This window comes from Piliocolobus tephrosceles, chromosome 12, assembly GCF_002776525.5.
Source record: "Piliocolobus tephrosceles isolate RC106 chromosome 12, ASM277652v3, whole genome shotgun sequence".
NCBI classification, from domain to species: domain Eukaryota; kingdom Metazoa; phylum Chordata; class Mammalia; order Primates; family Cercopithecidae; genus Piliocolobus; species Piliocolobus tephrosceles.
In genome coordinates, this window is record NC_045445.1 from 28,963,080 (window position 1) to 28,988,998 (window position 25,919).

Here is a 25,919-nt window from a genome sequence, read left to right on the forward strand (position 1 = left end):
CCCTAAAGCTTGAAAACCACTTTTGTAGAAAACCACTGTGTGCCTTTCCAATTTTCTAGATGGGAAACTGAAAATCTCACATAACTGATTAAAACAGAGTCAGGTTTTAATCAAGCTTAGTCAGGTTAGGTTATTTTATATACTTACTGCTCAGGTAACGATATATGCATGTACATATATTGTATGTATGTACATTCACACAGTCATTATCTTAAATAAGCTGAATTCTGTAATCTTTCAAAAAAGTGTTTTTGTTCTTATTTTTCCCTTGAGTCCTTGAGGAGAATGTTGTGATGTACTCTCCAAATCTCCCTTCTGGATGGAGGTACTCATTCCTTTAGATGACAGGAGTGTAGGCTGTTGGTGGCTCATAGATAAGTATCAATGAAGGAATTGCCTTGAACAAAACCACACCCATTTCCCAAGGTCAGCTGAGTCTAGTGATCAATGATGCTTTGGTTATAAAGGCTCAGCTGCCTTGTCACAATTTGGGAGAATTTCCAAGGGCCATCCAAATTTCATAAATTTATATCCGAATAGCTAAGGTCTTTCTTACTATTGCATTGCAACTTGAGTCCTTCTTCTACCCACTGTTCTGTTGTTCCTTATCCCTCAGAGATGTTGTGCCCAAGAGAACTTTACAATGAATCTAGAGTCTGCTTTGCGGAGAACCTTACCTGAGACACTCATGAATGAAATGTTGGGCAGATGCCACAGCCTTTCCAGGCACTTTCATTCAGAACAGGACGTATCATTTCAGTAATAAAATTTTCTAGTTAAGAGTTACCAGAACTTCACATTTCATCTACATTAAAAATTTCTCCTTCCCCTAGCTTGATCTTTCAGGTTTAGAAGCCCACCATGGAAGAAGAGTTTGTGTTTTGTCTCTTCTGTTTTCTCATTCCTCCTTACCTCTCATTATCTGTGATTTCATACTTCTTCAGAAAGGGAGCCTGGATGGAGGGTGGGGTTAGGATAAAATGGAATAGTCTTTATGTTTGCTTTCTAATATAAGAGTCTTATAGGTGGAAAATCAACAATTGCTGACTCTCATAGCACATTTAGAAGATTATTTGTATCATGGGAATTTTGATATAGATGAAAGTGAATCAAAAAGTAAAATAAAACCTCACGTACATTTCCCAGTTTAACGATTATCAACATTTTGTCCATTTTATTTCTTCTACATTCTTCCACTTTTACTCAATTTTACTATTTATTTATTCATTTATTCTTTTGCTTGTTTATTTCTGAAGTGTTTAAAGCAAATGCTTGACTCATCACTGTATTACTAAATACTTCATTATTTACTGACAACAGATAGGATCTGTTTAAATAAACTGTAAACTATTCATCTGACTAGGGATTAATAACCAGAACATACAAGGAGCACAAACCACTCTATAGAAGAACATCTAATAACCTGATTCAGAAATGGATTAAAGATTTCAACTGACATTCCTCCAAAGAGTACATACAAATGGCCAACAGTTATTTAAAACAGTGCTCAAAATCATTGATCAGCAGGGAAATGCAAATGAAAACTACAATAAGATATCATCTCACCCCAATTGTGGGGTATGACAAAATTTCCTAGGCTCTTCTCATACATTTCCTGTCCTTATTTCTCCAAGAAAGTAACATTTTGAGGTCTCCATCTAGACCACATTTTTTATATTGTTTTAGACTACTTCAATAAACAAAAATAGAAAATATATACAAATTTTTTAAATTTTAAACATGTAAAACGTTTACATGTGCCAAAATTTAAAAAAATAATTAAAAATAAGTACATTCAGAAAAGTCTAATTCTAGCATGAAATTAAATCCAGGCTCCTGTACTTATTAGGTATATGAAATTAAGCAATTTTCTTACCACCTCTGGGCCTAGATAAGTAATATCTATCTCATAAGATTAGTATGAAGACTAGCCGAGTTAATATTTGCAAAGCACTCAAAAAAGCACATGGCATATGATAAGTGTGCTATAAGGTGAAAATTTAAAATAATAATTAAATAAATGAACAAATAAATATGATACTTTGGTCTTTGAACATTTTGGCTGTTCCAAACACCCAAACATTTACTCATTGGTGTTTTGGCCAGAAAACCTGAACTTTTGACTCCTTAGCTAACTTCGAACTCCAATAATTTTATAGCATTTAGCCACTATCCTAGCTAGAGTCCTACCCAAATGTTTGCCATCTCTTCAATTGATACTCTGGCATTATATGCCATTTTTTTTTTCGAGTTTCTTGATTATTTCTGTTCCCTTTCCTTAAATAAAGACAATATTCAGCACTGTACTCCTAAATGGGTGGAGTGTTTTCAAAATAAAGTTTTTGAGAGTGTGTAAAATTTTGATTGAGATAAGCAGAAAACAAAAAGCCCAAGGGACAAAAAGTGAGAAAATGATACAACTGATTGTATATGATACTTTTTCTCTTTAGATTTATAAAATGTGTATGTATGAATCAGTCACAATTGAAGCCTAAAATGTAATCTAAGTGCATTTAAACTAGATGAATGATAAACATTTACAATATAATTAAATTCAATATAACCCCAAATCTTCCAAAGTGCCAATACATCTCTAGAGCCAATTACTGAACATGTCTTTTCTACATGGTCAACATTAGATATAACATCATTTTAATATTAAAATTGACTAGCTAATATTGACAAAGTTAGAACTTTGACTCCAGTGCACAATGAAGTTATGTTACTCTGTTTCTTTGGTAACATTGCATCTGACCATGTGTGGGAAGGATGTGCAAAAGGTCAAGGAGTGTAAAGGTAGTGAATGTAGGTTAGGAAAACTCAAGAAGTAACAGGATAACAGTAATTTTCATAGCCTCTAAACATATATTCTGTGAGGGCAAAAATATTAGAACATGGTCTAATTGAAGAGTAGGCCATGGAAGGCCAGCATGAATCATGAAGGCCAGTATGAATAAAAAATTTTCGTGATGAGATATAATGAATAATTTCTCTAAGAACAATTGCAAGTTGAATTTAGGACTTCTATATCCGATTGTCAAGTTGCTGCAAATTCATGGCTGGAGTCAACCTGCCTAATCACATTCTTTTGTCAGATAATTGTCCATTCTGAAGCTACTCCACAACTCTGTGACAGTATGTATATATTTGCTTCAAATGTACTGAAAGCAGAAGGGTATCTTTTTACCATCCTCCCTTGGACATAATTCTATGCTCAGAAATCTAATTATATGTATTCTGAATACTCCAAAAATAAACAGGAAGTTAGGCAATTTTGTAGTTAAATTACTGTTTTATCTCCAATCCTATGTGTCAGGACACACAGCTATCTTTGTTTAAAGATACAAGAAAATTATCATAGTCTAATTGGTAGCAAAAGAAGCACCTTCTAACATGTTACATCAAACAATAGTAATTTCACTGGTCGTGTATAATTCAGAAAAGAGATGTGTATTTACCCATTTTTGTTAATCTCAGTAGTTTATTTCAATTTGTTTCCAGATCAGCTCCTTGATGTCCATGACCATTGCTGTTTGACTTTATTGTTTTTTGGGGTTTTTAGCTGGCAATAGAGAATTTAAAATTTTGTCTTGTATTTTGGTTAACCCTGCTTTTCTTTTTTAATTTTCAGTTGACTCATAATAATCGTACACATTTATGTGGTACAAAATGATATTTTGATACATGTATAAAATGTGTAATGATCAAATTGGGGTAATTAGCATATGCATCACTTCAAACTGATAATTTCTTTGTGTTTGGACCATCTAAAATCCTCTTTTCTTTGTGTTTGGACCATCTAAAATCCTCTTTTCTTTGTGTTTGGACCATCTAAAATCCTCTTTTCTTTGTGTTTGGACCATCTAAAATCCTCTTTTCTAGTCCTAAATATGTATATGTTCAATATACAATAAATTATTGTTAACTATATTTATTCTACAGAGTTGTAGAACACTAGAACTTATTACTCCTATTTAAGAGGAATTTTGTCCTTTAAACCATCTCCTCCATCCTCCCTTCCCCCTATGCTTTCCAGCCTCTAATAACCATGATATTACACTCTACTTCAATGAGCTCACTTTTTTTTATATCCTGTATATGGGTGAGAACATGTGGTAATTTGTCTTTCTGTGCCTGATTTATTTAACTTAGCATAAAATCCTTTTTATGTCTGAATAGTATTACTCTGTGTGTGTGTGTGTGTGTGTGTGTGTGTGTGTGTGTGTGTGTAACATTTTTTTATCCATTCATTTACCGATGGGCATTTAGGTTGATTCCGTATCTTGGCTGATGTGACTAAGGCTATAATAAATACAGGAGTGCAGATATCTCTTCCTATATTGATTTTCTTTCCCTTGGATATATACCCAGTAGTGGGATTGGTGGGTCTTATGGTAGTTCTATTTCCAGTTTATAGAGAAACCTATACACTGTTTTTCATAATGGCTATACTAATTTATATTCCCACTAACAATGTATGGATTCCCTTGTCTCTGCATCTTCACCAGTTATTTTTCGTCTTTTTGATAATAACCATTCTAAGTGGGATGACAAAATATATCATTGTGGTTTTGATTTGTATTTTTCTGATAAGTAGTAATGTTGAACATTTTTACATACATATTGGCCATTTATATGTATTCTCTTGAGAAATTTATATTCAGATCTTCTGCCCATTTTAAATCAGATGATTTGGGTGATTTTGCTGTTGAGTTTGTTGAGTTTGTTGTATATTCTGATTATTAGTCCCTTGTCAGATGAATAGTTTGCAGATATTTCCTCCCATTGTACAACTTGTCTCTTCAGGCTCTTGATTGTTTCCTTTACTATGCAGAATTTTAAAAAAATTTTTTATTATAAATTCAGGGGATACATGTGCAAGTTTCTTATATGGGCACATTGTGTAATGCCAGGAATTGGGCTTCTACTGAACACTATTGAACACTATTACCCAAATAGTGAACATAGTACTCAATAGGTAGTCTTTCAACTTCACCTCACTCTCAGCTTCCCCCCTTTTGGAGCCCTTGTGTCTATTGTTTCCATCTTTATGTCCATGTGTACCCATATTTAGCTCCAAATTCTAAGTGAGAACATGCAATGTTTGATTTTCTGTTTCTGAGTTATTTCACCTAGGATAAATGGCCTCCAGCTCCATCCATGTTGCTGCAGAGGACATGATCTCAATTTCATTCCTCTTATGGCTGCATAGTATTCCAACATAAATATATGCTACATTTTCTTTGTTTAGTCAACCTTAAAGGGACACAGGTTGATTCCATGACTTTGCTGTTGTGAATAGTGTTGTGATAAACATACAAGTGCAGATGCGTTTCTGATAAAGTGATTTCTTTGGGGTAGATACACAGTACTGGCATTGCTGTGATGAATTATGGTTCTATTTTTAGTTCATTGAGAGATATAGATACTGTTTTTCATAGGGATTGAATTAATTTACATACCCACCAACAATGAATAAGCATTCCCTTTTCTCCATGTCTTTGCCAACATCTGTTACTTTTGACATTTTAATAATAGCCATTCAGACTTGTGTGAGACAGTATCTTTCAATTTGCATTTCTCTGATGATTAGTAATGTTAAGCATTTTTTCATATATTTGTTGGTCACTTGTATGTCTTCTTTTGAGAAATGTCTGTTCGTGATCACTTTTTAATGGGATTAAAATAAAAATGACCATGCCTCACAAAACAGTCTACAAATTAAACGTATTTTCTGTCAAATTACCAACATAATTTTTCACAGAATTTGAGAAAACAATTCTGAAATTCATGTGGAACAAGAAAAGCCCAAATAACCAAAGTAATCCTAAGCAAATTGAAAAATAAATGGAGGCATCACATTACCAGACTTCAAACTATATTACCAGGCTATAGTAACTATATTAATCTGTTCTCTCACTGCTATAAAGAATACCACTAAGACTGCATAATTTATAAAGGAAATAAGTTTAATTGACTCACAGTTCTGCATGACTGGGGAGGTCTCAGGAAACTACAATCATGGTGGAAGGTGAAGCAGACAAGTCTTACATGGTGGCAGGTTTCACATTTTAAAATGAATCATGCCTTCTCAACAGTCCTCCAACGTATTAGCTTATTTCACCATTAATTTAAATGTCTACAGTCCAAAAGTTCATCTGAGACAAGGCAACTCCCTCCTATGAGCCTGTGAAATAATAAAACAAGAGTTAGTTCCTTTCAGGATACAATGGGGATACAGAAAGTGGATAAATGCTTCCATTCCAAATGGAAGAAATTGGCCAAAACTTAGGGGCTACAGACCCCATGCAAGTTCAAAATCCAGTGCCAGTGGGGTAGTCATTAAACCTTAAAGCTCCTAAATAATCTCCTTTGACTCCATGTCTCATATCCAGGTAATTCTGATGAAAGGTGTGGGCTCCCATGGTCTTGGGTAGTTCTGCCCCTGTGGCTTTGCAGGGTACAGCCCCACTCCTGGCTGCTTTCATGGACTGGCATTGAGTGTCTGTAGCTTTTTCAGGTCCATGGTGCAAGCTGTTGGTGGATCTATCATTCTGGGGTCTGGAGGACAGTGGCCCTCTTCTCACAGCTCCACTAGGCAGTGCCACAGTGGGAACTCTGTGTGGGGGCTCCAACCCCACATTTCTCCTTTGCATCACCCTAGCAGAGGTTCCCCATCAGGGCTTCACCCGTGAAACAGACTTCTGTCTGGAGATCCAGGCAATTTCATACATCCTCTGAAATCTAGTTGGAGGCTTCCAAACCTCAATTCTTGACTGGTTTGGGGCTTGAACCCTCTGAAGCAATGGCCTGATCTGTATATTGGCCACTTTTAGCCATGGCTGGGATGCAAAGTACCAAGTCCTGAGACTGCAGAAAACAGCAAGGCCCTGGGCCTAGACCATGAAACTGTTTTTCCTTCCTAGGCCTCTGGGCCTGTGATGGGAGGGGCTGCTGTCAAAAACTCTGACATATCTGGGAGACATTTTCCCCATTGTCTTGGCAATTAACATTTGGATCCTCATCACTTGGGCAAATTTCTGCAGCTGGCTTGAATATCTCCCCCTAAAATGGGTTTTTCTTTTCTATGGCATCACCAGCCTGCAAATTTTTCAAACTTTTATACTCCTCTTCCATTTTAAACGTAAGTTCCAATTTCAGACCATGTCTCTCAAGTTCTAGGTTCTACAAATCTCTACGGCAGGGGTAAAATGTTCCCAGTTTCTTTGGTAAAACATGGCATGAGTGACCTTTACTCCAGTTCTCAATAAGTTCCTCATCTTCATCTGAGAATACCTCGGCCTAGGCTTTATTACTCACATCACTATCAGCATTTTGGTCAAATCCATTCATCAAGTCTATAGGATGCTCCAGACTTTCCCACATCTTCCTGTCCTTTTCTGAGCCCTCCAAACTGTTTCAACCTCTGCAGTTACCAATTTCCAAAGTCACTTGCACATTTTCCAGTATCTTCATAACTGTACCCCACTCTCTGTGGTACCAATTTACTGTATTAGTTTGTTCTCACACTGCTGCAAAGAATACCACTGAGACTGGGAAATTTATAAAGGAAAGAAGTTTAATTGACTCACAGTTTAACATGGCTGGGGAGGGCTCAGGAAACTTAAAATCATGGTGGAAGGCAAAGCAAGCATGTCATACATGGAGGCAAGCAAGAGAGAGAATGTTTGTGTAGGGAGAACTGTCAAGCAGTTATAAAACTGTCAGATCAGGTGAGAACTCACTCATTATCTCACGAACAGCATGAGGGAAACTGATTCCATGATCAAATCACCTTCCACCAGGTCTTGCCCTTGACATATGGGGATTATGGGAATTAGAATTTGAAATGAGATTTGAGTGGGGACACAGAGCCAAACCATATCAGTAACCAAAACAACATGGCACTGGTACAAAATAGACATATAGATTAATGGAACAAATTAGAGAGCCCAGAAATAAATCTACATACCTACACCCAATTGATCTTCAACAAAATCAACAAAAATAAATAATAGGGAAAGGACGTCCTATTCAACAAATGGTGCTGAGAGAAGTGGCAAGCCATATGCAGAAGAATGAAACTGTACCACTACTTCTTACCACATACAACATTTAACTCAAGGTAGATTAAAGACTTAAATGTAGCACCTAATCACTAAAATAATTCTTAAAAAAAAAAAACCCCAGGAAAATCTCTTCTGTACGTTGGCATAGACAAAGAATTTATGACTAAGATCTAAAGGCAAATGCAACAATAAAAAATGAGATAAAAGAGGCTTAATTAAGCTAAAATGCTTCTGCACAGCAAAATAAACAATCAACAGAATAAAGAGAAAACCTACAGAATGAGGGAAAATATTTGCACAGTATACATCCTACAAACAATTCAACAGAAGCTCTTTATTTTGGTAGAGTACCATTTTTCCATTTTTATTTTTGTTGCCTGGGCTTTTAAATTCTTGTCCACAAAATATTTGCCTAGGCTAATGCACTGAAGCATTTCTCCTATGCTTTCTTCTACTAGTTTTCTAGTTTCAGGTCTTAATCCTGCTTTCCTCTCTCTAGAAATTATGGAGTAATTCCTCCATATTTATAATTACTCCAATTATGGAGTAATTCCATCCTTATGGAGGAATAAATTATGGAAGAATTACTCCATAATTTCTAGAGACAGGAAATTCCAAGAGTTGCAATAGTTAAAGGTTTTGAACTACAAGACAAGGAATATGAGAGAAGACAAAAGCATAGCCCTGAACTATCAAAGTTAATTGTAAACATTTTTATATATAAGGCACAATTAGTGTCATATAGTGCAGGGAAGACTTGATGACATGAAATGTGGATCACTTAACTCATGCATCCCCAGTACTTAGTCCAGGATCTGACACTTGAATAAATGAATATTTGATGAATGAGTGATTTAATATCTGAATGTAAAGGAGATATGCAATTCACATTATACAAGATACAATTTTATAACCTTGACAAATTGTCCACACAGTATTTAATTTTATCTTTTAAAATTTTCATGTGAGTTGTGCCAGATTATTTAAAATGGAGCATTATCCCTTAATGTTTTGAAAGCCATTTGCTCTCTTAATAAACATGAAGTTTCATGACTTTGTTTGAAAATTCTGGGCCAGGAGCTATGGCTCACACCTGTAATCCAAGCATTTTGGGAGGCCAAGGCAGGTGGATCACCTGAGGTTAAAAGTTCAAGACCAGCCTGGCCAACTTGGTGAAACCTCATCTCTACCAAAAATGCAAAAATTAGCCAAGTGTGGTGGCCTGCCCCTGTAGTTCCAGCTACTCTGGAGGCTGAGACAGGAGACTTGCTTGAACCACGAAGGCAGAGGTTGCAGTGAGCCAAGATCATGCCACTGCACTCCAGCCTGGGTGAAAGAATGAGAGTCTGTCTGAAAAAAAGAAAAGAAAAAAGAAAAAGAAAGAAAAAGAACATTCTGATATCCATCCCCCTTATGCATATATAGACAATCATTGCAGTATTTTTTCCATATTCCCAGGAGACAAGGAAATTGTGTCAAACATTATTTTCTATAGCATTTATGAAAATAATGTTCTTTTAAATTTACCAAACACAAAACTGTGTCATAGTATTGAATATGAATGTTGAAATGTTATCCCAGGAAAAACTCATATGTTACACATGTTGAAAATGCTAATTGAATTTGTAATCAAGCAATGTATAAAACTAAAAAGCCAACAAATTCAATCTCAAAGGCATTTCTTTTCAAAAAGAGAGCAACTAATTGTGGGCTAGTGGAAACAGCACTGGATCAGAGTCAAACAGTCCTGAATTTAATTTCTAGCTCTACAATTTACTAGGTGTTTGATCTTTCATCACTAGTTATCTGACTAAGTTGCTTACTCTCTTTGTCTGTCTGTTTCTTTATCTATAAAATATTGAAAATCATGTTACTTTTCCATAAAATTTATCAGAAATTTAGAGGGCATGCAAGAATGATTTTGATTTTTGGTTTTTGGTTTGGTTTTCTGCTATTTTTCATTTTTTTTAATTTTTAATTTTTCAATTTTTATAGACTTAGGAGGTACAAGTGCAGATTTCTTACATGCATATATTTCCTAGTGGAGAAGTCAGGGCTTTTAGTTTACCCATTATCCAAATGGTAAACATTGTACCCAACAGATGATTTTTCAACCCTCACCTCCTCCCACGTTTTGTAGTCTCCAATGTCTATTATTCCACTCAATATGTCCATTTGTGCCCATTGTTTAACTCCCACTTATAAGTGAGAACATGTAGTATCTGACTTTCTGTTGCTGAGTTATTTCACTTGGAATAATGGCCTTCAGTTTCATACATGTTGCTGCAAGAGACATGATTTCTTTGTTAAGGCTGAGTAGTATTCCATGCTATATATGTATGCCACATTTTATTTATCCAGTCCACCATCAATGGACACATGTGGATTCCAAATCTTTACTATTGTGAATAGTGCTGTGATAAACATATGAATGCAAATATCTTTTTTAATATAATGATTTATTTTGGGGGGATAGATATACAGTAGTGGGATTGCTGGATAAAATATTAGTTCTATTTTTAGTTATTTGGGAATTATCCATACTTTTCTATAGGGGTTGGACTAATCTACATTCCCACCAACAGTGTATAAGAGTTCCCTCTTCTCCACAACCTCACCAACATGTGTTGCTTTTGCACTTTTTAATAATAGTCATTCTGATGGTGTGAGATTGTATCTCATTGTGGTTATAATTTGCATTTATCTGGTGATCAGTGATGTTGAGCATTTTTTTTCATATGTTTTTGGCTGCTTGTATGTCTTCTTTGGAAAAATATCTGCTCCTATCCTTTCCCCAGTTTTTAACAGGATTATTTGTTTTCTCTTGCTGAGTTGAGTTCCTTCTAGATTCTGGATATTAGCCCTTTGTCTGATACATAGTTTGCAAATATTCTTCCCATTCTGGGAGTTGTGTGTTTGCTCTGTTGATTGTTTCTTTTGTTGTGCTGAAGCTTTCTAGTTTAATTGTCTCATTTGTCTATTTTTGTATTTGTTGCATTTGCTTTTGAGGACTTTGTCATAATTTGTTTGCTTAATCCAATGTCCAGAACAGAGTTTCCTAGGTTTTCTTCTAAGATTTTATAGTTTCAGGTCTTATGTTTAGGTCTTTGATCCATCTTGAACTATTATTTTTATATGGTGAGAGGTAGGGGTCGAGTTTCATTCTTCTGTATATGGCTAGCCAGTTTTCCCAGCACCATTTATTTAATAGAGTGCCTTTTTCCCAGTTTATGTTTTTGTTTACTTTGTCAAAGATGAGTTGGTTGTAGGTATGTTGTTTTATTTCTGTGTACTCTCTTCCACTAGGCTATGTGTCTGTTTTTGTATCAGTACTATGCCATATTGGTAACTGTAGACTTATGGTATAGTCCTAAGTCAGGTAATGCTGTGACTCCAGCTTTGTTCCTTCTGCTGAGGTTTTCCTTGGCTATTGGGCTCTTTTTTGATTCCATATGAATGTTCAAATTAGTTTTCTTAATTCTATGAAAAGTGACATTGGTAATTTGATAGGAATTGTATTGAATCTATAAATTGCTTTGGGCACTACGGTCATTTTCATGATATTGATTCTTTCAATCTATAAGCATATTTTTCCATTTACTTGTGTCATATATGATTTGTTTCATCAGTGTTTTGTAGTTATCCTTATTGACATCTTTCACCTCCTTGGTTAAGTACATTCCTTAGTATTTCATTTTTTGTAACTATTTTAAATAAGATTGCCTTCTTAATTTGTTCCTCTGCTTGATCCTTGTTGGTGTACAGTAAAGCTATTGATTTCTGCATTTAATTTTGCATTCTGAAACTACTGAATTCATTTATCAAATTTAAGAGCTTTTTGGTGGAGTGCTTAGGGTTTTCTAGATATAGGATCATATCCTTAGATAATAGGGATAATTTCACTTCCTATTTTCCTATTGGATACCTTTTATTCTTTTTCTCTTTCCTGATTGCTCCGATGAGGACTTCCAATACTATATTGAACAAGAGCGTTGAAGGTGGACATCCTTGTCTTGTTCCAATTATTGGAGGCAATGCTTTCACCTTTTTCTCATTAAGTATGGTGTTGGAGTAGAACAGCTCCTCATCAGCTTTTACCCCAGATCATCTCTGTGATAAATCATGTAATTTGAACATCAAATTCACTTCTTAAACTTCAAAATTTCTCATAAAACTTACGTATTTTGTCTTATTCTTTCACACGGTTGTAGAAACTACATGAGATAATTAATAAAGAAGGTTTTAATGTATTAGCTTTTCTCTGCTGCATTTTCTTTCTAAATGGAAGGGCATATTATTTTATGTCTTGATTTGTAGTTACTTTAACTTCCTCTCACAGGTTGACATTTTTGGGAAGCAGACTATGAGACAGACAAGTAATCCAAAGAAATTTTTAAAGGTGTGCTCTTCTAATTAACCACCTATGGAAAAGAGAGGAAAGAAGTAAGATTGAACAGAGGGAGAGATTGAGCCATAATGTAGTCTCAATTAAAGCTTCAACTGACCCTAAAGGGAAATCTAAGGATAGGATGACTCTTTAAGGTTGATCAAAGTTAGAATAAGAGGGGCAGGATTTTATACCCTTGCATCAATCTGTCACTGAATGTGGGTTATGCATGACCTCAGTTAAGGCAACTGTTTTCAGCTGAGACAATCTTAAATGGAGGATGACAGCTGGTGCCTGTGTACTTGAAGCATTCTCAGTAGTCGGGGTAAAAAGTCCTTCATTTCTAAGGAGGATGCTAAGGGGTGAATCACATTGTCCACCACAGTCCATTCCCTGAAGTCCTCAGATTTTCGTCCTTGTCAAATATTAAAGCGGCACCTTTAGGATTCTTATGGGCATCACTTCCTCCAAACTTAAAGAAAAGTTAGTGCAAAGAACTATTGTCCCCTTTCTTACAGTTGGTTTCAGGGACAAAATTGATACACAATACCCTTTTCTACTATCTATTTTAGGGTTCTCTCATCAGTGATATACTGGTAATTTTCTAAAATACTTTATTTTTAAAAGCAATTTTAGGCTCATAGTAACATTGAGAGAAAAGTACAGAGTTTTCCCTTATACCCCATATCCCCACACATGCATGGCCTGCCCCATTATGATTTGCCCCACTAGAGACATACATTTGTTACAATTGATTAACCTACATTGATATATCATAATACTCCAATGACCACAGTTAACGTTAAGGGTTCACTCTTGGTGTTGCACATTCTATGAGTTTGAACAAATGAAAAATGACGTGTATCCACCATTATAGTATTATACAGAGTAGTTCCACTGCCCTAAAAATCCTCTGCTAATCTATTCATCCTGCCAACCCCAGTTCCTAACAACCACTACTCTTGTTTTTACTCTCTTCATAGTTTTCCCTTTTCCAAAATGTCATATAGTTTGAACCATACAGTGTAACCTTTTTAGATTAGCTTCTTTCACTTAGCAATATGCATTTAAAATCCCTGCATGCCTTTTCATGGCTGGATAGTTCATTTACTTTTAGCATTGATTAATATTGCATTGTCTGAGTGTACTACAGTTTATTTATTAATTCACCTACTAAAGGACATCTTAGTGGCAATATTTAACATCCATTTTTTTAGTAACCTTGGTTTGTAGCATTTTCTAATTTTTTGTAGTGTAAATGCTCCCACCATGGCTTAATTTAACCTCCCAAGTTAAAACCACTGAATGGGGAGTTGGGAAGTGGTACTAACAATTGAATTCTTAATTGCTGGTGTGAGCAAGCACCAGGACACCTCTGCCCCTCACCCTCAGCCAGCACCTCTGCTGATCTCAGTGACTTATCTGGTAGTGCAAATCAGAATCTTATTCCTGAAGCTCTGAGCACCATGGCCTTCTCAGACTGACCACTGCAGAATTCTCTTTTTTAGATATTATATAACTTTTCAGCTGGACTGAATGACATCAACATGAATTATGTTAATATATAAACTTAAAATATCCATATTATTACTACAACACAGAATCTGACCACCATTCATTTCTATATCCCCTTGTTTCTTTGTGCCATGAAATCATATGTTACTAGAGTGAGTGGCAACAATAATCATTGCCACCCTAGTACACATGCAACAAATGTTAATTAAATCAATGAATGAATTTTTTAAGCTTATAACCAATTTTCAAGATTTATTTTTGAACTTCAACATTATATGGTTTAGTATGTGACAATGCAAAATCAGTAAGTGTTGTCATCTAAGATAGTTGTTCTTAATCTGTTGTTGAATGGTGGGTCTTCAAATCCTTTGAATATTTGGTGAAATAGAAATTATTATATGCACAGTCTTACACAGTTTTGCATAGAATTTCAAAGAAGGTTACAGACTTCCCAAAGTCCATTCATTGATCCCAAGTAAAAGACAGTCTAGTAAACTTTGGCTATGATTTTCTAGCCTAGTTCTATCCAATTGACATATAATATGGTTCACATTTGTGAGTCATGCACTAATACAATGTGCTTATTCATTAATATAGTAAATAATAAGATCTAGCAGTTGGAATAATAAATGACAATTTCAATTTCATAATAAGTACAAAAATATTTCAAGATATTTGTAACAGTTATAATATGATATAGAAATGTCATTAATTTTTATTGCTCAACATCACTGGTTCTGTTAATACTATAGCAGTTTAAGGCCTACATTCATAATGCTAAGTTTCACTTAGAGGTAAATTAAAATACAGAACTAATTTTGTTCCCATCCAAATCAAGGAATTTCTGATTGAAGAGCCCCAGATCAATAACATTTGCTGTAGGGTATTGATTTGCAAATGGGCACATGGAGAATTTTAGGTGAAGGAAATGTCATAAACCTGAAATGTGTGATAGTTTCATGACTCTATAATTATTTCTAAAAGTAACTGAATTGCATGCTTACAACAGGTAAATATTATGGTTATAAATTATATTTTAATAAAACTGTTAACAATTTTTATATTATTTTATAGAGAACCTCTGGTCTAGCCCAGCACTGTTCAATAAAAGTGTAATCTGAACTACAATGTGAATCGTTTAATTTTAGCTAATACATGCAGGGTTAAAACCTAGATGATGGGTTGATAGGTGCAGCAAACCATTATGGCACATGTATACCTATGTAACACACCTACGCATTCTGCACTTGTATCCCAGAACTTAAAGTAAAATTTTTTAAAAATCAAGCAGACACATTAATTAAAGAGTAAAATAAAACACATAAAATTAATTTTGAAACTATATTTTATTTGATGAAGTACATCTAAAATATTAATCAATATAACTAATGCTGACATTTTACATTATTTTTATTGTAGTACGTCTTTAAAATCCGGTAGAAATTTTATAATTACAGCACATGTCAATTCAGACTAGCCACATTTCAAGTGTTCAATAACCAAATGTGGCTAGTGGCTGCTAGCCAGCACAAATCTACACCAACATCAAATTATGACATTTAGTTACATGTTAAATAAATAGCTTAAATGTTTAAAACATAGTAGTGTTTAAGGATGTTCAAAAATTATTCAAATATGTTATAGTTTTCAAGGAGTACATCTTTGATCATGCTCTCTTGGAGGAGTGCCATACAATTTTTCTTGGCCTTTGTTTCCACTCCAGGTTATAGGATATTGTAGTCAAGGTATAGAACACACTAAGAGAAAGCAGAACACACGTGAAGTCCATGGGCTACTTCAGAATGCAATAAAAATTTAATTGGTGATGGATTTATATGCTGAAGGGAATTTTAGGCTGCTTTCAGCATTAAGGGAAACACATACCATACTAGATTAAAATGCCTACTATGGTCATATGATTTAAATAAGATGGCTTATATAGATCAATACTAGAATCAAAAGTCTAGCAAGGGCTTCTGCTTTGGTAGAATGGCAGACAAGATATTCGAAACACTGTATTTAGATACTAAATAAATAAAAACACAAGTTATTTAAACGGATTTTTGAACCTCCACTAAATGAAACCCTAAGGGCCAAAACCAAAAACAAGCAACACATAGAAGAACAGTGAGTTGAAATTTGAGAGATGAATAGTAACAGAACATGAATTCTGAGGATGTCGTGGGTGCAAATGCTGAAACTAGGAAATACTAACCAAAAGAGAGCTGTGGTAGCTATATTAATATCAAAAAATGGAAAGTTGAAAACCTCATTTGGGCTAATGAATATTCACTCATAATAAAAGGGATTATTTACCAGGAAAGTATCACAAATCTAAACTTGTGACACTATAGGGTGACTATGGCTATTAACAATGAATTACATATTTCAAGATAGCTGAGAGAATTTTGAATGCTATCACCACAAAGAAATGATCGTTGTTTAAAGTGGTCTGTATTCTAATTATCTTGATTTGGACATTATACAACTTATACATGCATTGAAAAAAACACATTGTACCTCATAAATATGTATAATTATAGTGTATCAATTATAAATTAAAGTTAGAACTATAAAAATAAACTTGTAGTGCCTGATAATACAGCCTTCAATGTATAAAATAGTAATTGATAGAATTAAAAGAAAAATCAATAATTCTACTCCATAATAGGAGAAATCATCATGCCTCTCTCAAATATTGATAGGTCAAGAGACAATTAAAATAGTAACTATATAGAAGATTTGAATAACACAATAACATACTTAAAAGAAGGTACATATATAAAATCCTGCCTCCAACAGTTTTCAAGTACGTAATATTCTAAAATATGCATAAAATATTTGGGAAAATTGATCATACGGAAGTTCACACAGCATATCTCAAAACATTTAAATAATTTTTATCATACAATCATGTTCTATAATCTCAATGAAATAATCAAAACACTACCCATTTGTAAATTAAAAACACATTGCTAAAATTCTAAAAGTCAAAAAAAATTTATAATAAGAAATATAAAATAATTGTAACTGTACCAATTAACATTTCCACCAAAATTGTACAAAGGTTCTCTGTGGTCTAGACCATAACTAACTCTTTTTATCTCTTGCCTTTTTGATAATAGCCATTTTAACAAGTGTGTGATTATATCTCATTGTGGTTTGGTTTACACTTCCTTGATGATTAGTGATCTTGAGAATGTTTTCGTGTATCTGTTGCCCGTTTTTGTGTCTTTGGAAAAATGCCCATTCAAGCATTCAAGTCTTTCACCCCTTTTTAAAATGGGTTATTTTGTTTTTTCTTCTTTTTTTTTGCTATTGAATTGTAGGCATTCCTTATATATTTTAAATATTAATCCTTTATCAGATGTATGGTCATCAAATATATTCTCCCATACTGTAAACTGCCTTTTTCTTTTAATTGCTTCTATTTTTATATTAGATTTGGTTTTCATCGTAGAGCATGCATATCAGGGCAAAGTGCTGCACACATAACTACAAATCATTTTTGGGAAAAAAAGCTGTTAAAAAAAATAAAACTGCAACTGCTTTAATTATGCAGTCCGGACTTGAGAAATCCATGCTAGCAAAGGAATTCTGGCCCCTGAGAAGGGCTTCCTGATGGTGGCTGCCCCAGATTTCTGCAGCCTATAAGCCCTCAAAGTGGTGGTAGCCTGGTTGCCGGGAGGGCCTCTGCTCTTGGCAAGACCGGATCCTGGCCTGGCTGACAGGAAGACATGCCTAATGAATCTAGATCCACAAAACCTTGCTGCCTTCCAGGATCTGAGTGGACAGAAACTACCAAAGACTTCACTTTTTTCTGTTTATTATTTTTTGAAAGCCCCTTTTGCTGTGCAGAAGCTCTATAGTTTAACCTATTCCCACTTGTTTATTATTGCTTTTGCTGCCTGTGCTTTTGGTGTCATATTGATAAAATCATTGCCAAGAACAAAGTCCAGCAGCATTTTTCTTGATTTCTTCTAAGAGTTTTATTAAGTTTTATGTTTAAGTCTTTAATCCATTTTGAATTGATTTTTACACATGGTGTGAGATAAGGATCCAATTTCTTCCTTCTGAATATGGATATTCCATTTTCCCAACACCATTTATTGAATAGACAAGCTTTTTCCCATTGCATACTCTTGGCAAGCTTGTTGAAGACCAGGTGACCATACATGTGTGGGTTTATTTCTGGACTCTGCATTCTGTTACATTGGTCTATATGCTTGTTTTTATGCCAGTATTAGACTTTTGCTTACTATAGCTTTGCAATGTGTTTTGAAATCAGAGCGTTTAATACCTCCAGTTTCGTTCTTGCTTCCAATTGCTTTGGCTTTCTGGGATTTTATTGTGGTCACAACTATATTTTAGAATTATTTTTTCTATCTCTGTAAAATATGCCATTGAGATTTTGATAAGAATTGCATTAAATCTGTATACAAATTGGGATTGTGCTTTGGGATTTATGGACATTTTATCAATATTTATTCTACCAAGGTATGTCCTTCCATTTATTTGTGTTTATTTCTTTTATCAGTGTTATAGTTCTCAGTATACAAGTTTTTCACTTCTTAAATTTATTCCTAATTAACTTATCTTCTTTGATATTGTTATAAATGAAACTGTTTTCTTAATTTTCTTCTTGAGTAGGTCATTGTTAGTGTATAGAAACACAACTCATTTTTGTATGTTGATTTTTGTATGCTGTGACTTTACTAAATTTGCTTATTAGTTCTATCTGTTTTTTTCCTTTGTGGAGTTTTTAGGGTTTTCTACATATAAGATTATGTCATCTTCAAGCAGAGATTATTTTCCTTTTTTATAATGTAGTTCCCTTTATTTATTTATTTTTTTTATTGCCTAACTACTCTAGGTAGAACTCCCGGTAACATATTGAACAGAAAAAGTGAGAGAAGGCATACTTGTGTTTTTCCAGATCTTAGAGTGAAAGCTTTCAACTTTTCACTGTTAAGTAAAATGCTTGCTGCAGGATTTCACAAGTGGTCTTTATTGTGTTGAAGTTCCTTCTGTACCTAAGTTGTTGAGAAATTTTTGTATGGAAGAGCATTGAACTTTGTCAAATGACTTCTATTTATATGATTGTATGATTTTAATCTTTTATTCTTTTAATGTGGTGTTATCACATTGATTAATTTACATATCTTGAACCATTCTGGCATCACAAAAATAAATCCTACTTGGTCATGGTGTATGATCCTATTGTGCTGTTGTATTCAGTTTGCTTACCATTTGATTCAGGAATGCTACTTGTCAGTATATATCCAAAGTAATTGAAATCTGAATCTCATAGAAATAGCTGCAGTCCTTTTGATTCCAGCATTATTCGCAATAGCCAAGATACAGAAACAACCTAAATAACCATCAAGAGATGAATGGATAAAATATATGATATATACATACAATACAAAACAGGCTTTAAAAAGAAGAAAATCCTATCATTTAGGACAACATAGATGGACCTGGAAGACATTATGTTAAGTGAAATAAGCCAGACACAGAAAAACAAATGCCACATGAACTTACTTATATATCGAATTGAAAATAGTGAAACTCATAGAAGCATAAAGTAAAATAACGGTGTACAGAAGCTGGAGGTTGGGAAAAATTGGAAGATCTTTGTCAAAAGGTACAAAGTTTCAATTATGCAAAACAAATAATTTTTGGAGATCTACTATACAGAATAGGGCCTATGATTAAGATTACTATACTGTGTACTTAACATTTTGCTAAAAGGATAGATCTTATTTTAAGTGGTCTTACCACAAAAGGGAAAAACTAAACTAAGCTAAACAAAAAAATGCAGAGATGTGGAAGGACACTTTTGGAATGATGGATAAGGTTCTTGCATTGATCGTGATGATGGTGTCATAGGTGTGTACTTATCTCCAAACTCACCAAGTTGTATATATTAAATATCTGTAATTTTTGGTATGTCAATTGTATCTCAACAAAAGCAGTGTAAAAATAATTATATCTCTATAATAAAAATTATTTTTATGAAAACTGTAGAATCCATCTGAATTGGTACTTTTCCTTAATGATAGTAGCAAACATTTTTATGGCTTATTAAGTAACTGAGGCTCACACAGAAGAAAAACGAAAGAAGTCTAACAGCAGAAGATGCAGGCAGCAAAAGAGGAAACCTTTTTAATGGAATCTGTAAAATATTGGTGCAAACAGTAACTTGCTCAGGGTAAATTACTACAAAATTAAATAAATAATATTTGCGCTATAGCAACATAGTTTTAGAATCTGTAACTTTAATGAGTATATCATGCTCCTACCTTCTTACCTTCTTTCCTTTTTTTTATTCTTCCTTCCTTCCTCATTTCTTTTTTTCTTTCTTTCTTTTTTTTTTTTTTTTTTTCTTTTTTTTTTGAGGCAGCGTCTCGCTCTGTGGCCCAGGCTGGAGTGCAGTGGCGCGATCTCGCTCACTGCAAGCTCCGCCTCCCGGGTTCACGCCATCCTCCTGCCTCAGCCTCCCGAGTAGCTGGGACTACAGGCACCTGCCACCATGCCCGGCTAATTTTTTGTATTTTTAGTAGAGATGGGGTTTCACTGTGTTAGCCAAGATGGTCTCACCTTCCTTATTTCTTTATTCTCTGAAGGAGACTTACATTGAAACTACTTCATGTATTTCTCTGCCACCATCTTTACTTGCAGCAATAAGATTGAGGACAACTGAGATTGTGAGGCTAAGAGTAGTGAACACAGAACTGTAACAGAGCTGCCACAAATGTTGTCATAGATTAAGAGCTACAACTGGGCCACTTTTGTTGTCCTATTTTAAAAATAAAGAAAACTAATATCTTTGAAAGTTTAAACATATCAATCAATTGAATGCTTTGTCTTAGAGCGTATATCTAGACATTATCACAGTCTTTAAATAGGCAATACTGTGTTTGAGATTAAGTGTTTATATCCACACCAACGGGAATTCTTTTTGCACATATTGATTAAGTTTCCAACTTTATTTACATAGTTAGAAATCAATAGTCCAAAGACAGAAAAGTGAAGACTTATTTATATATTTTAAATGAACTGCATATTTCAAATTGTAACAACTATGTTAAACTATTGCTAACATCGACAATTAATGATTATACAATCGTTCTTCAAGTCATAGAAATAATGTTTTAATTAATACTACCAAAGTAAACAAAATGTTGAGGCACTAAGTTGAAGATGATGAAAAATCAATTAAACAAGTATTTTCACTAATGCTTAAGAGGAATTAGATATGTTCTTCAGGATATTTCTAATGTTCATTGCCTACGCATACAGCTAATAGTGGCTTATGTCAGGGAGGATATGTTAGATAATATGTTATCCTTCTGTTTAATGCAATTAGTTTTTTTAAAGCTAAATATTGGTTGTTTAGTTCTATACCTTGATTACAAGTGTCAATATATGTAGTTGCATACTAAGCACAACTCCCAAGAGTAAAATTCAGATTGTTAGAATAAATAATTGCTAAATTCACATACGTACTTTCATATTTTTATTTATGTATTTATTGTTCTCTAAATGATATCTTAGTTTTACTCAGGAATGCCTCAAACATGTTTTCCATACTGTTACATTTACAAATATAATTTAATTCCTACTTTCTATGCTGTAATTTACTTATTTAACTATTTTGGGACATTTATCTGTGTTCCCAATCTTTGCTAATATAGATAATGCCCTAACAAATATTTCTGTAGACTTCATTTCCAAGAGCAAAATAAGTGGTCAAAATTTTGTATCTCTTGATATATATTGCCAAATTGCTTTACTTGTTGTGATAGTTTACACTGTGCCAGGGCAAGAGTGTACTAATTTAATCACAGGCTTACCTTCTTTGAGTACAGTCAATTTTTCTAATTTAATAGGTGTAAATGACATCTCATTATTGTTTCAAGTTACATTGCTTTATTATTAGTGAGGCTGAATATTTTTCTTATGTTCTCTTTGTTTATTATTTTCTATTTTACCATCTGTTCATTTCCTTCATTCATTGGCATCTTAATTATATGCCTATGAATTAGGATCCTCTTTTTGTTCATTATTAATGTTAATCCTTGATCTGTCATACTTGATACCACTACATAGTTTTCCGTTTTATTTTCATTTCATGTTCTGTTGAATAGCTGTCTCACATTTTATATAATTGAATATGTCAATCTTCCTTTGTAAATTTTTCTCATTACTTCAAATTGTAGAAGGTTTTTAGACATCTAAGGAGTTTATATATAACTTATTCTGTTTTCTGCTAGCTTTTCTATGGCATAACATAATGTGTAATTTCTTAATTCTTCTTGATTTTATTTGGATTTGATATCAATTATGTGTCTAAACAGAATTTTTTAAATCAAATTTTTTCATAAAGATACTATTCAATTATCTGAAAACTCTTCATTAAATAATTTATTTGTATATTACTTTGAGATGTCTTATTTTAATACATACTTAGACAATATAAACTCAGGTCAATTTTTAGGACAACACAACCTCTTTTCCTCTGAAATTATTAATATAATTTCTGTAGTCCTCTATAGTCCAACATCTGCTGCAGTTGATTTCCCCTGTTGCTGTAGTGTTTTCTGACTTTTAAAGTCTCACGTACTTATATTTAACTTACTGTAAAGAAGAATATTATTATGTTTTAAAACAAATTTTGTTGGAATTTATTGGTATTTTCTGAATATGTATGTTACCATATAACAAAGTGACATAGTTTTCTAGATAATTATTTTAGGTATTCTGTCACTCATTCAAGCTATCAGCAAATAAGAACATACAAGTTGCTTCTATTAAAATACGTTTTCATGTATATACTTCTTCAAGGCTCACAATATTGGCCAAAATTATACAAATCACTAACAAATAATGCCCAGCTACAGAAAAGTGACCTGAAACTCTCACAGTCATTTTTTGAAACTTTCGGCAGATCCATCTGTGCAATGCAGATAGAAGCATTATGCTAATATATCAGAGAACTACTATCATTGAAATTACCCAGTCAATCCCTCATATTTGAGTTCTATGTTTCCCATGTATAATTATTTGTTAAATAACACAACATGACTTGCTGAAATAAGCATTTCAGATATTTCAGAAAATGACTTTTTAAAATAACAGTATTGTCTTCCTATTTTTCACTGGTCAAGTCTCTTACTTGTACAGAAAATAAGCAATATTAAGTATATCACTACTCTTCTTTGGGAACAGTTATTCTTTACCATGTAAAGAAAGTTTATTGTATTCTTAATGTATATTCATTTTTATTGGCAACAAGCGATAACTTTTATCTGATGCTTTTAGCACCTCTTATAATTATCATATTGATTGTCTTACTTAAATAAATAATTTGGTTTATTAATCAATTTTCCCATGCTAGGAATAATCACTGCTATTGATTACATGCTTATTGTACAGATATTTTGCATCTATTATCTCATTTAATCCCCACCATAAACCTGCTAATTAGGTATTTTATTAGTGTCTTAGTCCATTTGTGTTGCTATAAAGGAATACCTATGGCTGGGCAATTTATAAATAAAAAAGTTTCAATTGGGTCATGGTTTATCAGGCTGTAAAATAAGCACAGTGCTGGCAACTGCATCTGGTGAGAGCCACAAGCTGCTTCCACTCAGGGCAGAGCTGCTGCATAAAGATCACATTGCAGGAAGTAAGAGAGGGGAGATAGGTACCAGACTCTTTTTAACAACCAGTTCTTGCAGGAACTAATAGAGCAAGAGCTAAATTAATTTCTGCAAAGACCCAAGCCACATGTGCTCTGATGACCCAAACACCTCCAATTAGGCCCAAACGACAACATTGGGGTTCAAATTTCAACAGGAGATTTGGAAGAATCAAACACACAAATCATAGCAATTAATTTCTTACCAAAAACTAGGTGGCTTACAGCAAGAGAAACTCATTTTCTTAGAGTTCTGGAGGCTAGAACTTTAAAATCAAAGTGTTGGCAGGAATCCACTTTATCTGAAAGCTCTAAGAGACAATCTGTCCTTGACTCAACTTCTGATAATGCAAACATTCATTGGTGATTCTTGGCTTATAGATGCACCACTCCAGTCTCTGCCTTTGTCTTCACTTGGGCTTCCCCATCTTGTTTTTCTCTGTCTTCTACTTTTCTGTTTCTTATGGGGACACTGTGATTGGATATAGGGCTCATCCTGAATCCAGGATTGTCTCGTGTAGAGATCATTAACTTCATCACATCTGCAAAATATCCACTTCCAGATAATGTCATGTTTAAAAGTACCAGGAATTAGGACTTGAACATATCTTTTGGAAGTAGCTATTCAATCTGCTATAGTCCACCCCCTTGTCCCCTAAAATTTATGTGTATTGCAAATGCAAAACATGTTCACTCAATTCCAATGTTGGAAATTCTCAACTCATCTACAGCATCCACTCTAATTCGAAACTTATCTAAATATCTCAGCTAATAGCTGAGCTGATAATATTTTAATGAGTCTAACTATCACATTCTAACTCACCCAAATATCACCTTCTACATAATCTATATCAGGTATAGGCAAGAGTATGAATTTGGCCTTTTGAAATTTCTCACCCTCTGTGGACTTGTGAACCTTGAAAACAAGTTGTTTACTGTCAGAACAAAATGATAGTGCAGATATAAGGATATTCCCATTCCAAAAGAGAAAGTTATGAAAAAAATAAAAAGATCCCTATCCACAGGAAAATAAGAAATCGAGCAAGGTAATTACATCAAGTCTCAATGCCTGAAAATAATCCTGTACTTCAATCCTCTACTATCTGGGCCTGTGATGACTCCGTTCTCTGGACCTGTTGGTGGCTTCACTTTTGACCCCTACTTCTGGGCCCACAGAAAGGGCTCAGTCAGCCTCTGCCTCCGCCTTGTCCTTGAACTTGCCTGTCTGTCTTCTCTTTCTGCATCTGTGGCTCTGTCCTCAGTCATTTTTTCCTTTTTCTTGAAGAGCAGCTATGTCAGCCCATTTCCTTCTTGAGGAAGTTTAGATGTCCTGTTGCCCTCTTTCACTTAGTTCTTTCTCTCTTTTTTCTTTAGTTCAATTTGGCAAAGTTTTTGCTGATACAACCTTCTGAAAAACCTCATTATTCTCCCATGGATGTGAAGTGGGTATACCCTATTAGATGAGACGGTTCTTCATAGATCCTTCCTGGATAACTCCATCACTCCTCCTGGCTTCTGTTGAGAGTTTTCATTGGGTCTATGTATCATATATATAATTTCTTAAGCAAAGCTGTTTCAGCTACACTCTAGGCCTTCTTTCCAACACATGCTTCTTGACCAGGGAGTCTCAAATCAATGTTCCTGTGGGGATTTGAGGGCTAGAAACTCCTATTCTGCCATCTGGCTAACATACTTTCATATCAGCAACTTTGACAATCTGGATAGCCTATGAATTTCCCAAAACATCAAGTGCTGGTTTATTTTTGCTTAACACTTTCTTCCCTAATTTATGTCTCTTTTTCCTCACATTTCACTAGAATCAGCAAGAAGAAAGCAGGTTATTGTTGAAACACTTTGCTTGAAAATCTCTTGAGCTAAACACCCAGGTATATCACTTATAAACTCTGCTTTCTACCCAACAATAGAATACAATCCAATCACGTTTGTATCACTTTATAACAGGGATCACCTTTCCTCCAGTTTCCAATAATGTATTCCTCATTTCCTTCTGAGACCTCACCAGAAGCACCCTTAATATTCATACTAACATTTGGTTCATGATGACATATATTTTTTAAGATGACAGAAGTTTCCTCTATACTTCTCCTCATTTCCTTCTGAACCCTCACTTGAATATTCTTTAATGTCTATTTGTACCAAAAATCTCTTCAAAGTAATCTAGACATGTTGTATTATGTGTCTCAAAATTTCTCTAGCCTCTACCCATTATCCAATGTCAAAG